This window comes from Delphinapterus leucas, chromosome 15 (assembly GCF_059928025.1).
Source record: "Delphinapterus leucas isolate spDelLeu-1000000601 "Yukka" chromosome 15, BTC_Dleu_Yukka2, whole genome shotgun sequence".
Taxonomy (NCBI): domain Eukaryota; kingdom Metazoa; phylum Chordata; class Mammalia; order Artiodactyla; family Monodontidae; genus Delphinapterus; species Delphinapterus leucas.
The window spans coordinates 79742432-79754483 of NC_143143.1; the positions used below are offsets into that span (position 1 = coordinate 79742432).

Below are 12052 nucleotides of genomic sequence, written 5' to 3' on the forward strand. Positions count from 1 at the left end.
TGTCCACTGAGTACGTTCTCATGATAATGAAGATACAGCCAAGTTTCTTCAAATTTAATATTGAGCATTTCCAGTTGTTTGAAACACTATGTTTTGTTTTCTTTTATCCTGTTTTTAATAACCCCTAATTATGGATTCCTTTTTGTGTCTCCCTCTGGTATCCAAAGGCTCACAAAAACACAATTTCACCCCACCCTACACCCCTTTTAGATAACTGAAGTTTGACTGAATGGGGTTTCCATCCATCACCGATACAATCCTCATCTCATCATTCCTTTTTCCTCTTCTCTACATGGCATGAGCGTGAATATAAATCTATAGAGGCAAAGAAATATAAATGGTTTGAAGTGAGTCTCTTTTCAAGTAATTTTCCCCCTAACCTAGTAAGATGTCACTCCATGAGAGATTTCACAGCACAGCAACACCAGAAAGTGTGATAATCGTTCAAAACATAATTGAAAGATTTCAAAAGTTGAACTGGAAGTATTTTTGTCAGAGTTTATTGCAAGCATTTTGTATCTGAAAAAAAAAAAGTTTGTGAGAGTTCTGTGACAAGAAGATAAATTATGGAACTGTAAAAACGGGGAAATAAATGGATTCTGGAGACTGACAAACAGGGCAAATGATGAGAACGTATCATTTTAGAACACAAAAAAAGGTAACTGAGTTTGAAAAATTGCATTAGTGTATCATTTTCTATATATGAGCCATTAGAGGGGAAAAGGGGAAATTACACTCTGTAACAAAGTAAAAATGTTTTCAGTGTTTAAGGGTAATTTTGTAATACTACTACTATTACTTAAACTCCTACCTCTTATAAAAATCCAAAGACAGGACCCCTGGTGATATTACCTGTGTCTTAGGCGAAGAGCAACAATTTGAATTCCATTCAAATACATTTGTATTTTGCCAAGTGCTATCAAAGCCTGAGTTGCATAATTTGCCGTGTAAGTGAAATAGATACTTTTCCTCAGCACATTTATCACTCTCCTGTGGGCTTCATTACTGACAATCAAATCATAGAAGATGTACAAAATTGTCATGATGCGCTCATTTTCTCATGATATTCGATACAAATAGTACTTCTTTACAAATGGCCTTTCCCCCCCATTTGCCACATTTTTGCTGTCTTTTCAGAATCTTACTAAAGTTCTAGTGATAAACTTTTTTCCCCCAGCATATATGTAGGCCTCTTTGGGAAACAAATATTTCTATTTGGGGAAAAATTAAAAATAGAGGTAGGGAAAAGCAGTATTGTTTGTGAGTAGTTCTTTAACTGTTACTCCCTAGATGTGTGTGTGTGTGTGTGTGTGTGTGTGTGTGTGTGCGCCATGTAAAGATGTTTGTGAAAACAATAGATCCTAGCTCAAGGATCATACACATCCCATCACTGAATCACCTTAAAGATTAATTTAGAATCATGACATCAAATGCCCAAAGTCTAGTCCGAAAAAGTAAATGAGCTAGTGAGCAAGAAATCCATAGCAGCTTACTTAGTCTAGTTTTTACTTTTCCACTTTTAAAAATATCACGGGTACAGAGAAGTTTTAGTCTACTAAAAGATTGAGGAACAATGATGACAGGCAGTTGGCACTACACCTTTAATTGGCAAGACTATAGGGAGCAGTGGGAATTGTGGTGAACTGCAGTACACACTCTGCCTCTAGAGGGCGCAACTGCTCCCAGCTCCACTTTAGTGTTCCATGAGGGATGTAGTATTTTTTTCTTTATTAGTTTTTAAAAGAAGCCTGAAATCTGGATTTCTTTTTGTGTGTGTGTTTGGAAAGATATTTCTTGATTTTTAAGGGTTGATAGCATTTTTTTAAATATCAAGGAAGCCAAAGAAAATACATTTCCTGGCCAGATACAGCCTAAAGACTGCCAGGGTGTGACTTCTGTGGAAGAGTCTTTCCTCTCCAAGGGTCTGGGGCAGTCAGGGTCATCATGTAAGGATAGTGGTGTCTGTCCTGAATCTCTTTACCCCTCTACTCTCCCTCCTAGGATATGATCTATTGGAGATGAGGTCATCTATGGATAGATATTTCTTAAATGTCATCTACTTTAGCTGCAAAAACTTCTCTGCTTTTCTTACCAATATAAGTGGTACTTGGACCTTAAAAATAGTTATTTCCCCTATCAGCAACAGCCATCACATCATCGTCCTCTAGTGAGTATGAGTCTTAGGGCAACAAAGTAAAGAGGTACAAGGCAAGGAGTATCACTTTCATTTTCTAGACTTCAAGTTAATTCCTATTTTCAGCAAAGCAAACAGAACATTTTAACTCCAATCTGTTAACGGAGTCCTCTTCATCTAAAGTTGAACTAGAAATCCAGATATGATGCCAGCCTAAGATGTTTGGAAGGAAGAGAGGGGGAGCTCTTTGGGGAAATGGATAGTCCCTTGGCTTACCATGACACATCCATTATGCCAGTCAGGGAGCTCTCTGGGGCACCTGGGCCCTGCTTGAAGCACAAACATCTTTCTGTAAGGTTGCCCTGGTATCCTGGCTGCCTAGACATACCAGAGCCATTTAATCCCCAAGGTGTTGGCCTCCATTAGTTGAGCAATTTTTTCTCTTCCCTCTTCTCTCCTCTGCCCAGCTCAAGTGGAATATCTTTTTGATCTGGGAAGGGGGTGGGGGAGGAGGTAAGGGAGAGGAAGACCTACTCTCAGCTCTCAGTTCTGACCAGATCCTTTTTCTTTTATTTCTGTTACAAATCCTCTAAGGTTTTCAAGGGGTTTAGGCTTTTGGAGAAAAAAGCTAAGGAGAGACAGAGGGTATTTCTGCCTTCTACTCTGCCATATCCCTTCCCTGAGGCGATGAACACAACTGATTACATAAAAGGGTAGAGACAAAACACGGGTTAACACCTGACAAAAGTATTTTCCTGCAGTAACAGTTCTAGCATCTCCCGCCATCTCTAGTTGTTGGACGCCAAATCTGCTGGGTATTATCTTACTTATTTTTCAAGGCAACTCTGTGAAGTAAATATTATACGTTATCTATTGACAGGACAGTGCTGCATAACAAATATCCCTAAACCTCAGTGACATGAAACAATAAACACTTATTAGCCCACCAGTCTGTGGGGTCCAGCTGATCTAGGCTGGGCTGAGCTGATTTCAGCTGTCTCTGTTCATAAATCTGTGGTCAGCTTCCAGGTCAGCTCAGGGGCTCTGCTGACCTTGGCTGGGCTCACTCACATGTTTGGGAACTGGCTTGCTGTTTGGCTGTTATAGGACAGCCTTGGCTATGATGGCTGGGGCAACCTGGCTCCATACCATGTATCTCTCATCATCCAGCAGCCTAGCCTATGCATTTTCTTTTTGTAGCAATAGCAGAGGGGAAAAGTGAGCAAGCTGGGTCAGTTTTCTGCTTTGCACTACACTTGCCAGCATCCCAGTAGACAACACAAGTCACATGCCTAGCTGGGGGTCAGAAAGGGGGACACGATATAGGTAGCTGGCAAAGGCACAGACAGAGGGAAGGCTGAAGTATTGGGGCCCATAATACAAACACTACCCCACTTCCTGAATCAGAAAACTGATAGGAGAAGTGAGCCTAGAAGTAAGGTTGGAGGTTGGGCTTTGAACACATGCATGCTTTACTCCAAATTATGTTCCATCCACTTTGCTGCCGTCATTTTGTGTGTGTGTGTGTGTGTGTGTGGTACGCGGGCCTCTCACTGTTGTGGCCTCTCCCGTTGCGGAGCACAGGCTCCGGACGCGCAGGCTCAGTGGCCATGGCTCACGGGCCCAGCCGCTCCGCGGCATGTGGGATCTTCGCGGACCGGGGCACGAACCCGCGTCCCCTGCATCGGCAGGCGGACTCTCAACCACTGCGCCACCAGGGCAGCCCTGCTGCCGTCATTTTTAAAAGGAGCTCATAAGCAGGATTCTCCATGTTAAGGCAGCATCTTCCAGGTCAAATGGAGTGTTGACTAACTGCCTGTTTAATACGGTTGATAGAGAAAGCAAACTTCAAGCCAAAACACTCTAATTTCCCCTAAACATATGTAATCATCTTAGTTTTCTCTTTTCCTCTGTTGACAGAGCTTGGGGAAGACAACTCCTTTTTAGCATCAGCCGGTGTTTCCCTGGGAAGCATCATGCAAGGAAATGGGGTTGGCATTTTTTCCTTCTAAAAAATCCATTTTAGGTAATTCTGCTGTCTTCCCTGTGCTGGCCTCTTCCCCCGTCCAGTCTCTTTTACTTGATGTTGTCCTTTACACCATGGGCTTCACACCCTCGTGCTCATTTGCCGTCAGCCTCCTGTGTCTTGGGTGACTTGTGACCCAGGTTTCGCTCCAATCACTTGAATCCATTTGGTGGCTGAATTTTATACGTAATGAAAGAGCTGGTTGAGTGGTGCTGATGTCTCTGGAAGGACCGCTCATTGATGGGGAGTTGGTTTGTTCGAAAGGACAGTGTCCTAATCCGACAGGCAAATTACCTTTTCGAAGAATGCAATGAAAACTCAACATCAGCATCAGTTTCCCCTGTGTGTTGACGTGACCAGAAATTACCAGCTAGACTTGATGGACTGTTAAACTTTTTAGACTATAACATGAGCTCCTAGTTACAGATTCAAATGAAAATAATGGGAATAATAACAGCCACCAAAATCTCCTGACCCTTTACCCTGTGCCAGGAACTGTGCTAAACCCTTTCCATGCATTTCGTGTCTGCGAGCATCCCAAGATATTGATACCACTATGAGCCCATTTTATAGCTCAGAATACTGAGGGCTCAGGTGACTTCCTTTCCGAGGGCCACATTGCAGCCAGTAAGTGACAGGCACAGAGAGGAGGTGGCTTAGCACATGACGGTTGACAGCAGAATCCGCAAACCTCGTCTGTAAACAACTAAATAGTAAATATTTTAGGCCTTTGCAGGTCACTTGGTCGCTGCAGCAACTACTCAACTCTGCCATTGTTGCAAGAAAGCAGCCCTTAAATAAGCAACCCATTTACAAGTGGGTGTGGCTGCGTGCCAATAAAACTTTATTCACAGAAACAGGCAGCACACTGGATTTGGCATTGCTATACCGTCGCTTCCAAGCTGTATCATTTTGGGCAATTTACCCAACTTCTCTTTAATCTCATCTTTCTCATCTAAAAAGTTACATTAATAATTATAGTAAGAAGCTTATAGGGTTATTTTGAGGAGTAAGTGATGTTGCATTTGTTGCACTTGTTTCTTTTATCACTAGTGTGAGAGGCAGTAGAGGAGGGACGTAAAGAGCAGCTCCTCCTGGGTGTAGGTCTCATCTTTCCAACTTACCAGCTGAGTGATCCTGGCCATGTTACTTAACATCTCTGTGTCTCGGACTCTTTTTTTGTAAAGTGAAGGCTAATGAAAGGACAAATCTCACAGATTAGTTAGAAAGATTAAACGAATTTAACACACGCAAAGCATTTAGGACAATGCCTGGCACGTGGCAAGCACTTCAGAGGTGGCTGTTGTATTATTATTATTGAATAATCTAGATTTGAGCCCGAGTGTGCCTGACTTCCAACCATATGCTCTTTCCCACTACATGTCCTGCTGAGAACTAGTTCTTAACTGTTTCATACTATTGTCTGACCCCCTCAACCCCTTATCAGAATACTGTTTTTAAATGCATAAGATAACAATATAAAAGACTACCAAAAAACGCAATTATATAGAAATGCAGTTATCAAAATATTTTTTAAGAAACAGATTTGGATGTAGTTATATACGTACTTCTTTATTAACACACTCGACAACATGATCTATCAGGAGGCCTAATAACTACTATAATTTTGAAAAAGTAATAATGTCAGTGATATTTCAATATCTCTGCAACAACTGTAATATGATGTGATGATATCTGTGATTTGTACTCGTGCTAAAGTCACAGGTCCCGTGATCGGGTGCCTGCATTTGTAATTGAAGGAATGCTCAATTTTATGTAAAGTTTGGTGAAAGTGAATTTTTTTTTAATTCACGTTCACGAAGTGCCTGAATTTATAGAACCCTTGAGGTCCACGGGTCCCAGGTCAAGAGCCCCCGTGCCTACTGCCACCGAAGGAGCCTTTTTAAAGAAATAATAAATTGAATGAACACTAGTTCTCACAGAGGGGAAGGTTTCTTGGCCCTTGATCTTCTAGCGCACACAGAGATTAGATGTGCCAGCACCAGTGTCCACAAAGAGAGCACATGCTTCCTGTGCCTGTATAATCATGATGCATTCATCCACTGATGTGTGAGTGAGAAATCAGAAACAGTGTTGTCCCCTAATTTGACGCCCTACGTGGAAAAGGATTGTCACTGGGACCAAGCCAGCGAGAGGTAATGGAAACCTGATACCACTGACCTCATCCAAAAAAATAGCTATTGTCACAGGACAGAGATCCTGGATATTTGTAGGTTTGGGGAGAAATATATTTGTTAGTGAAATGGAGCTTACGGTGGAGTGAATAAAGGTGAATTATTTGTCAGACGACTGGAGGAGGTTTATGCAATATAGTATTATTGAGCGGGGCTATTAACAGAGTGAATTGCTATTGTGACATGACATTAAATTGTTTTTAGTGTCCACAAAGGCATCATTCAGGAGCTGGCAGGGTTAGTAGCAGAGTTGTATTTTTGGTGGACAGCAGCAGATCTCGAAACCAAATAGCATATTTTACAGAAAAGTAAAATACCGTCAAAGCCAGAAGTCTGCAGACAATAGAGTCCGGGGTAGTCACTTGAAGCTATTTGACAAGAGCCCCGTGAATCCAAACCAGGTTCCCTGGATCCCCGATGTACATATAGTTGAAGCTGAAATCTGAGAGATCCATCAGGAAGTGAAAGAAGACAGAAATTGGAATCCTGAAGTCTTTCAAGGATGTTCTGTCTTGGTCCTGAATGTATCCCTAGCACATAGCAGAGAGATTGGCTCAATAATTATTTGCTTATAAAAAGTAAGAAGGAGAGAGTTCGAGAGGGAGACAGGGGGCGAGAGACAGACAAGATGTAACCCCTGCCTTGCCGGATCCCAAGCCTCAAAGATGAACCAGACTGCCGTGTTGCCTCAAGATGAAGGGAAGCAACTTGTTCATGATCATGTAGATTAGGAAAGAAGACTATCCACTAAGGCTTCTATTCTTTGATTTGCAAATGAGTGTTATTTTTATGCCATAGTGTACCTATTTTCTGGCTGGTCACCTGGCTTCATTCCTGAAGCTTGTTTTTGGTAACCCAGATCGTGAATTTCATCTGGAGTCTGATTCATGGTGGCCCTGAAGAAAATGTATGCTTTTCCCATATGGAAAAAGAACTGAGACTAATTTAGGAAGACTATATCTTCCTAAATTAGATAGGGGAGGGGAAAAGAGACATAGATCTTAAGGAAAACAAATTCTTCTATTGAAGACATTGTCCCAACCCTGCTGAGGACACGTTTCCTCATAGCTAAGCTCTTAGGGGCTAACCCGTGTCGACTGTTAGAAAGACAGTATAATTTTAGTGTTAACCAGCCACCATCTACCCCACTTCTGCCCTGGTTTTCCTGTCCAGTACTCACTTTGTCCCCCAGGGCCATTGGGGTTCATGTTTGTGCTTACTGTTGTTTCTTTGTTTTCATTTACATTTTAAGACAGTACATTGCTATAAAATGTTGGCGTGTATACACGAATATATCTGAATTGGTTACCAAAGAAATGCAGTTTAAACCACAAAGTACCATTATTATTACATGCTATTACTGTTATTATTTTGGCTATCAAATCATTAATGTATTTTTAATGGCAATATCTAGTATTGGGGAGTTGCAGAGAGATGGGTGTGAGCTGAGCACATTTACGTATCCACAGGAGGAGGTCCAAATTGATAACACGCCCTGGAGAACATTTTGGTTCAAATGCCTCTGAAGTGAACATGGCCCATGACACAATAATTACATTTCTAGGAATTTAGTAGAAGGATATCCACACTAAGATATATGTAAAATTATATCCAGTGAAGTATTTTAAATATAGGGAGAAATTAGAAAGAACTGCAATGTCCATTAATAAGTTATTATTTTAAAAAATTGTAATACTGCACAATGGATTATCACCCACCATTAAAAATCTATGTTCATAAAGCCAAAAGTTCCCATTATATTAAGTAGGGTGAACAAAAGGCAGATTATAAAATAGTATGCACATTATGATCCTATATTATGTTTATTTATAGCTATAGTATATCTGCAGATAGGTGTAACTCTAGATAGATATAGTGATAAAGGTGATATTATATTATTATGTAATATTGTTATATTTTCATGGTACAATTTACCATAGATTTTTTTCTTTATATTTTTCTATTACTTCCACATTTTCTACATGGAACGTGACTTATTGTTATAATCAGGAAGAACAAACATACACACACACACACACACACACACACACATGAGTGAAGGTCAGTGTTTAAGGTTCACGTTCTGCCTTTAAACTACCTAGTGCAGCTCTGGCCTGTGCTCTCGCCATCCACCCCACCCCCAGCTCTGGTTCCTGGCATCCTTCTGCTTGCCTTTTGCTTTCCAGCACAAACCCCTGACCTGAATCACCAGGTTCTCTTCAATACGTTGTGTTACCAGCCCCATGTCAACAGTTTCAGAAAAGCTCAGTGCTAACTTTACACTCATTTCCTTCTTGGAAGGGAAGAGGACAAAAAGCATTCTTAGAGATGCATGGTCCTGTTTCTTGTTAATTCCTGGCAGGAGCGAAAAAGAAAAGATGACCTGTTTGCTCTGTATCGTCGTTGATAGTGGCTCAGTATGTTTACTTAGTAATGATGGTTATTAATTTCTTAATACTAGATGCTGGGAATTTAAGTCCATGTAAGCCTCAAGAAGTGGTTATGTGTTTTCTTTCAAAAGAGCTGAAAGAAAAAAGAAAAGAAAAATAGTTACAGGGCATGGTAGAGGCAGAACCGAAGGTTCCTTTCTGTTTGTTTTCCTTTCAAAGTCACGGTGTTGACTGATTTCGGAGGAATGTATATGCTGGAAAGCAGCGTGGTTAGTGGAGAAGATCTCAGGTTCTGGGCTCAGAGTAACCTGGTTCGAACCTGGGCTCTGTCCTCATCAACTTTCTTCTATCTTGCTCAAAGACAGTGCGATATGCCAATTAAAACATGCTTTTAGCATCTAGTCACCCAAGTTCTAATCCCAGCTCAGCAATTTCTAGCTGCTCACTTCAGGCAAGTCACTCAGACGCTCTGAGCCTCCGCTTCCCTGTGTCCAAAATGGAGGAAATGGTCTTTTCTTCTACAGGATCAGTACTATTATATAGTAAGCCCCCTACATAGAGATGATGCTTACTAGGCTGTGACTAATATTATCACTTTCGATGATAAGGATTTTATTCTATTTATACATCTTGCAAAGAGGAGAGACAAGGAGATAAGAAAGAGGAACAGATACACCACATCAAGCAGAGACCTCCTGAACATTTGGGGTCATTATGTGTTGTGTTTTTTGTGAAACACGAGGAAGACACCGGGACATCTGTGCAGGCATGTGTGTGCCCCTCTCCGTATTAGATTACATGTTCTAGGACAATAAATCAGTGAAAGAAAAGTAATAAATAATGCATGCTGAAAATGTGATCATGTTTATTAAGAAGTAACAGCCTTGTCATCTCCATTTTCTTCTTCAGTGAGTCTCCCCTCTGAGGGTTTGCTCCTCAGGGACTCCCTGCAATTTAGCTGGAGGCTATTCTCTAATTCTTGTTTGCAAAAAATACTTGCTTTGCAAAAATAAGTTAAAAGCTGAGCATCCGGGTCCTCTGATGAGTCTCCCATCAAATCCATCCCATCATTAGAGATGGCTTCCAGGCTGTGAAAGTTGGGGAGAAACAAACCTCCTAGCTTCACATCTGCCTATTTTGTGCTTTCCCACGCTCTGTGTTCTCGCTCCAGTCTTTCTGTGGTGAGTTTTAAAGAACTCTCTTTAGGTTTCTGGATTTTGGAAAAGAAGAGAAACACATACACACAGACACACAAAAAGCAACTTTCCTTTTTCTAGTAATTTACAGCTGCTAAAACAATATGTTGACATTAGTGCCTTGTGACATCCAAGGACTTTAATTGGAGTTGCATTTTAATCTGTTACTCTTCACTCATTTGCACTTGAATGACCTTGAAAGAAAAAAAAACAAAGAAAGAAGGAACCACACTGGCAACTCTGTCTTGCAGGAGCCAGGAGTACAACCCTGCATCTTGAAAGCAAAGCAGAGTGTGTTCCGTATTGAGAGCAAAAGAGACGGTGTACGTGAGGCTGAGAAATTGGGAGGGATGGACAGAGAAAGGAAAAGGGAAAAGGAGGCAAGAGAGAGGCAGACAGAATGAGAATAAATGACGAATGAACTTGCACCTGGTAGCAGGGAGCAACCTGGCCTGAGAGGACGGCACCTTGTCCTGTTGTCCGGCCTCAGTCCTCGACCTCTCTTTTGGGAATGGAATGATGATCCACACCTGGGTAGCAATTGCTCTACTACTCTCATGCTTTAATGCCAGTGGCATATCCTTGCTTTGAATGTCTTGCTGTCAGTGTCCGGGTTCTGAGAGGGGCTTTCATCTTTTGAGAATGGCACTACCTTAGGATTTAAGGCAAGGGTGGACTTAATATGTCTCCAAAATACCTGAATCCCCCCCGACCAACCCCAAAGGCTTCTACCATTCTTTTTACCCCTCATTAGTTTTTGTGGCCCTCAAGTAAAGGAATTCTCCCTAAACTCTCATCTTGGAAAACCTGAGTACACCCTCCTTTTTTCTCCGTCCACTCTACCTCTGTTTATTACTCCTATTTCTCTCTGTTCCCTTTTCTCATGCCATAGCCTCATCGTGCTTCAGGTGTATGTACTGTGACACTTTATCATCTTGTGCCAAGCCCACCGTGATTTAAGCTAATCCACTAAAGAGTAAATTACTTGCGGTACAGAATTCATGTTTAATTAGCTTGTCCTGACATAAAATATTTATCAGGACTTGACGTTCACCCCAGTTTACCTCTGAAATCCTTTTTTTTTTTTTTTTTGCGGTACGCGGGCCTCTCACTGCTGTGGCCTCTCCCGTTGCGGAGCACAGGCTCCGGACGCGCAGGCTCAGCGGCCATGGCTCACGGGCCCAGCCTCTCCGCGGCATGTGGGATCTTCCCGGACCGGGACACGAACCCGCGTCCCCTGCATCGGCAGGCGGACTCTCAACCACTGCGCCACCAGGGAAGCCCGCTCTGAAATCCATTTTAATTTTATTTTTGACTCATTGTTTCCCTCGTTCCCTCCATTCCATCCTTCTTCCCTTCTCTTTCCACCCCTCACCTTCCACCGTTCATTCGTGTATCTCTCTATTGCCCTCTCTCCTTCCTTCCCCACGCCCAACCCCTGCTAGCGTTTAATTATGTTACAAAAGCAAACTCTGTGGTTTTTAAATCATTCACTACATTGCTTTCCTGGCCTTCTGCTTCCCTCCAGGGGCTGAGTCTAGCCCCTGAATTTCTTGACCAGCGCCCACCCACTGACCCGGCAGAGTCCAAGCTGCTCACCTTGTCCAGCTGGGCTTCACCTCATTCTGTGTTGACCTTCATCATTGTTGACTTTGACCTGACCCCTTTTTGTTTCTCAACTTGGTCCCTTCAGCCAGGAGCTCTGATCTGCTACTTCCTTGCCTTTGATGTGTCTCCACTTCCTATAATTAATCTCATTTTTTCCATAGCAACGTGGACAGCCATAGGGAAAATATACCCAGTTTGAGCCAGGTCCTATATCTCCCCAACTTGTGTCTCTTCCTGTGGTCTGCCATTTTGGTAGACGCATCCTGGCCCCAGGGGTAGAATGTCGACATGCCACACAGAAAATACAACACTGACTTCTGTTAAAAGAATATCAGACTGCCGTAGAGCAAGGTGATACAAGTAGGCGGTAGTTATAGCCTGCACACGGAGCTTGAATAGGTAGCACCATTTAAAAAATGTGTACTTTGAGCTACTCACCTGTCTGCCCGCTCTCCCTCTGAGAGCATATTCTTGTTTAAATAAATCCTCACTTTACCTTCTTG

The 12052-nt window shown here is 42.1% G+C and overlaps 1 protein-coding gene across 1 annotated transcript in view; it reads left to right on the forward strand.

The window, feature by feature from the left end:
* Positions 1 to 12052, forward strand: part of TSHZ2 (teashirt zinc finger homeobox 2) — a 286648-nt gene that overhangs the window by 147017 nt on the left and 127579 nt on the right. The gene's annotated exons all lie outside the window — the stretch shown is intronic.